This window comes from Cupressus sempervirens, chromosome 4 (genome assembly GCF_028749045.1).
Source record: "Cupressus sempervirens isolate cs-2001-9-10 chromosome 4, ASM2874904v1, whole genome shotgun sequence".
Taxonomy (NCBI): Eukaryota; Viridiplantae; Streptophyta; class Pinopsida; order Cupressales; family Cupressaceae; genus Cupressus; species Cupressus sempervirens.
The window spans coordinates 191240938-191246937 of NC_143121.1; positions in this window are offsets into that span (position 1 = coordinate 191240938).

Genomic DNA, 6000 nt, shown 5'->3' on the forward strand with positions numbered 1-6000 from the left:
GAATGCAATTCAATCGTGCCAGGTCCGAGCGCGTTCTATGGTCTGGACAGGTTGGAATCATGCCAGGTCCATTACTACTTGGTTTAATGTATATTGTATTTTAATTTAATGGCTGAAGTATAATTAGGGAGAATGGGTGGTATGTTTTGTTGACATTGTTTGTTGATTTTTTAACCGTGACTTCGATTGACCGTTTATGATAGTGTATTTGAAGGATGTTTAGATGTATGCTCCTTTTGATGTTCTAATATACTAGACTGTAAATTGGATCATTTTGTTAATAGTTGCTTGGCAATCTGCCATATAAATGTGCTTCTTTATGATGCTATAATTTCAGTGTTTTATAATTTGAAGTTACAAATATTTAATATAGGAGAGAGATCTGTGGTTTCAAAAATTTTCTGACAGTTTTCAAATTAATTTCTATTCTTTTATAGCAGTTCCCAATTCTTTTAATATTAAAAGGTTTTAGATATACTTATCAGTATGTATGTTTTTTTAGGCTATTCAAAATAGCTTAAAAGAATTGGATATGTAGGCTCTAAAAAAGGTTGTGTATGTTCAAGGTTTTAGATTCATGACAAGTCATCATGTTTTTGTTGAGGTTAATCAAAATGGATTTGTAGTTGAGAATACCTTTACAAAATGGCTTAAAAAAATTTGATGTATGTATGATTATATTTAAATTGATATACCTTGTTTTTTAGATTTAAAAAACACATTTTGTTCAATTATTACATTTTTATGATTGATGTTAACAAATTAGGTGGCATGACTCAATTTGGTTATGCCCAGCGTCACATATTGGGCAACATATGGTAGTACCTCATAGCCCTGGATCATTATGACTTACACATCTATAGAGAAGGCAATGCGGTGGCAGGTGCCTTGGTTGGATTGGGTTTTGATTTGGAGAACATAAAAAGTTGGAAGAGTGCTGAATTGTTGCCTAACTCTATAAATTCCCTTTGTAGTAGGGAAAAGACTCCTCTAAATTAGGTTGGATGACCTTTCAATTTTGGAGAAGGGCCAATTTGGCAGAATTGCTATCATTATGATAGTTAAGATCATCTTGAGTTTGATAAGATGTTTTGCAAGGTTTAATTATGTCGATTGATTCATGAAAGGGCATGGAGAAGGGGATGCAATTAATACTATCAATTTTAAAATTAGCGACATCATTTTTTGACATTATGGCAGGATTATGGAAAGAAATCACATTATGACTAAGGCTAGATCTTTAAGGTATTACGTGTGGATTTCTTACACCCCTTATAATGATATTTTAAATTGGTTAGTACATTCTAGAATTCACGGCCTCGTGAAACATAAGAAAGAGAGTTTTTTTACTGTTGGTTATTGTATTTCTAGCCTCGCCTTCGCAATTTTTTGGGTGCAAATGAGAATTACTAAGATTGAGGAAGGGGATATCATTGAGGAAGCTATTCACATGGGTGGGGACCTGAACATATTGGAGCCCACTAAAATGGAGGATTTCTCTAAAAGATAGGCCACTTGGATTTTGTTGAAGGAAAGAGGATTTGTCCCCTACATGCAAGCTATGGCAGGGTATGATGAGAACTATTCACAAAAATTTGTTGTTAGATGGAAGTATAGGTGGGTGACCATAAATGACATTAAGTTTCAAGTGAATGAGGAGTTTATTGCCATTGGACATGAGACTAGACATTACTGGTAGGAAATGGTAGAAGGTTACAGAGGTTGTAGATGAGGCAAGTATGACTAGTTTCTTCAAAGGCAATGAGGCCCCAGACTGTTACTGCAGTGGTTTTAGGAGGGATAAACAGCCAGAACCTTGGGATGATGTTTGCCAGATGATTATGAAAATAACTGTGCTGAAAGGCAGACACAATGTGTAATTATGAAAGGCAATTACTTTTACCATTTCCTGCTTCTTAACCAGGGTGACCATAAATGACATTACGTTTCAAGTGAATGAGGAGTTTATTGCCATTGGAGATGAGACTGGACATTACTGGTAGGAAATGGTAGAAGGTTACAGAGGTGGCAGATGAGGCAAGTATGACTAGTTTCTTCAGAGGCAATGAGGCCCCGGATTGTTACCACAGTGGTTTTAGGAGGGATAAACAGCCAGAACCTTGAGATGATGTTTGTCAGATGATTATGAAAATAACTGTGCTGAAAGGTAGACACAATGTGTAATTATGGAAGGCGATTACTTTTACCATTTCCTGATTCTTAACCATTTTGATAACAAGGAGCTTGTTTGCACTCCCTTCTTTTTGATGCACACACTTGAAGAGACTGTGATGGATGTTAGAGAAAAGGAAGGGAGGGGCCAACTTCACTATCCTACACCCAAGGGATCATGTTTCATCTTTTCCAACTTACACTTTGCCCTTTAACTGCCCCATGTGTTTACAATTGACAATGTCCTCCCCCCTGGGGCTCCCCTCTACTTGGAATTTGCGGGTGGCAGTTATGCCCCCACCCCTCAGCCTTTCCCTAGTATTAAGGGTAGGAAGAACAAAATGGCCTCGAAACCGGTTGCTAATAAGAGAATAAAAATGGAAAAGAGGGTGGAGGTTGGAATTGGGGATTCAGATGAGGAAATTGGTGGGGGTAGAAGGTTAAAAATAATTGCTAAGACCTATGGAAGACTTAAACAATTGGAAAGTCGCTCTTAGGAGGAGAAGGAGGGTGACACTAAGGAGAGACAAGAACTCGGGGATGACCAGGAGAAGGGGAAAAGATGAAACAGACAAAGAGGCATAGAATTGGGATGATATCCTAGATGGTACTTGGGATTTTGAGGCAGACAATTCCACCAAGGACCCCTCCCTTGACCCCACCCATGTCTCTGCAACCATCACCTAGCCTCCAACTGACAACTAGGAGAACTCGAAAACTGTGATTGATTCCCCTGACACCATCTCCTCCCTGGTTAAAAAAGATGGTCTGGTAAACCTAAAGGCTCCCATTGAAAATCTTGTGGTGCAGGATAGCAGTGAAACTCTGGTGAACAAAAAGGCTTTAAAGTTGAGAAAGAAAGAAAAAGGGGAGGTTACTTGCAAGGATCTCTAGGAGCTCAAAGATAGGTGCAATGTTGTGGAGGAGGGCTTCTCCATAAAATTCACTCTTAAGGTGACTCATGTGGCTGCCACTACTCTTCAACTACTAGCTAATGTGTCAGAGGAGGATAGCCTGGCGAAGGAGGACTCGAAGCTTCTCTATGGCTTCCTTGCTAAAGATTTGGCCAAGGTGCTCCTAGTTGGTAAAGGAAAGAAAAAAGATGTCACTTAGTGGCCTTTTGTTTTCTGCTATGTTTGGCACTTTGCTAGTTCTCACTCTCCATCCTTTGGCGATGGTTTTGTTTTTTTGGTTCAACTTAGTTCTAGGCTATAGGTGGGTACAATGCGATGACCACCTATATGCTTTTTGATAAATTGTTAAACTCTAGTGGTTCCCAAGGGTTGGATCCCTAAGATTTTTAATTACCATTATTTTGTTACTTTTGTTTTTGATGTAAATTGTTAATGGTGTCATGTGTGGTTCTTTGTTGGTTGTTGGCTGGCTTTTTGTTGGTTGTGCCACCACTGTTGTAAAGAGCTAGCCCCCTAGTTTTGGTTGCTTTTATATAAAAAATAAATTAATGTTAAAAATATTGACAACATCATATTTTTGTTGAGATTAATCAAAATTGATATGTAGTTGACTCATCATCATGTTTGTAGTGCCTACCCTACATTTTGTTATCATTGCCAAGCTCTTTTAGGCCAGTTTTATGCTTGATGATTATTAACACTATCTTTCTGATGAAGGGCTTTCTTTGCTACCACTAACAAAGGTATGCTCTGATACCACTGATGAAGGGCCACACCACCCGTGCCAACTCACAACCAAGATCACAACAAGATGGAGACAAGAGAGATGACAAAATGCTTCATAAAGCATCATCCATTAATACTTGAAATTCATTATAATATCCTCCAAATGAAAGGACTCCAAATTCTTACAATATAAGAGGTATTTTCTCTCTAAGAGCTTCTACAAGAAATTACATCCAAAGAGCTTCTACTTGAAGAGCTTCACTTGAAGAGCTTCTATTTCTCCAACTTGATTACAAATGATAATAAGCCTTGCTTAAATAGGCACTTCTAACCCAAGACATTACAAACACAACCAATGTGGGATAAAAGGTAAATACAACTACCTTTAAATAAATATTAAATTCCCACCCAAATACAACTAAGCACCCAACAAATATTAAATACATGATTCAAGGAACTTTCCACAAACTTCTAAATTGCCACCTATACACCTCGATTAATGGAATGACAACTATTTTTATTATTTTTCTTTTTATGCCACCTATGCATCTTGAAAATAGAAATTCCTCTTTTTATTCTTCTTTTCTCCTTTTCCCCTTATTTTATTTTTTAAATTATTTTTCTTTCTATTTTCGTCACTTTCTCTCTCCTCCACAATTTTTTTTTTTTTTTGGTCTTTTCTTTTCTCTCTCTCTCTCTCTCTCTCTCTCTCTCTCTCTCTCTCTCTCTCTCTCTCTCTCTCTCTCTCTCTCTCTCTCTTTTGTGAATAAATAATTTTCCCATGCAAGATGCTCCTACATCAGATCATCAAATATTGTTTCATATTCAATTTATTTTATGATGAGACTACTTGGTACTAATTACTTCATGTATACATGATGATGATTATTACATGATTTTATTTACTTGATGATGATTAGTTGGATTATTATATGTGTTTTCTTATGGATACTTACCCCATACTGCATGTGTATGGTGTGCATGTATATTTTCTTTATGTATGACATTTTTGATGTGGTTGAGGAAGGGAGTCGTAGTCACTTGCTAGTTGGGATCGACATGATGAACCACTTCCTACCATTTCTTGTTTAGTTTAGAATATTGTGTTTGTACATGCGTGGATTTTATGCAGCTTGTAGGTACTAGGTATCGACTTTCCTGAATTGCCAAGATGAGTATACCATATCGCATTATCTCAATGGTAAGAGAGAGAAGATAAATTCTTGAGTCCAAATCCTTAACCTTTACAACAATTGTCCTAGAAAATTAGGAGAAGTATCTGAGATGATTACCTTTCGAATGCGTTGTATGATGTAAATTCATGATGATAACCCTTTAATTTGATGGGTTTTTGTATTTTGTCTTGTAAGTCTTTGGTTATTTTTCTATTAATTAAGTTAGATTAAAAGATTAAATTAATGATTTAATTTAATAGAAAATTATTATGATATTTTTAATATTTAATTATATTTAATTAATTAAATAAAATTAATTAAATTTACAGATAAAATTACAGGTTAATTCTTTTGAATCCCTTGTTAGGGCGTTACATTTGGTATTAGATCTCGAGTTATGCATTGGGAGCTTTGAGCATATTGGAATGCCACTAGTTGTTAAATAGTTGAACTAGAACAAAATTTAAAGTGTTATGTATATCTATTTCAAACTGAAACTTGAACTAGTTGAACTGAAACAAAAGTTAAACTTTTAGTTGTATATTTTAAAACTTGAACACTTCGACTTCAAAATTGAAATATACATAAACCTAAAAATAGGCAAAACTGAAAATGAAACTTATATTGTTTTCAAAACATGTGTCTTTTATGTATGCCTTATAGTAGTATGTTTTATGGTTATTATAGCACCTTGTATTTTAGATATTATTGTAGGATGGTATATGGGACCTGCACAGTGAGTTCTTAAGTTTTACCATTGTTGTAGGCTTCCAGGAGTAAGCCTAAGTCTAGGGGGATGGATGTAGTGCCTACCCTAGTTTACATTTTGTTATCATTGCCGAACTCTTTTAGGCTAGTTTTATGCTTGATGATTATTAACACTATCTTTTAGATTATCAGATAGTGTTTCATATTTAGTTTATTTTATGATGAGACTACTTGGTACTAATTACTTCATGTATGCATGATGATGATTATTAAAGTGATTTCAATTATTTGATGATGATTAGTTA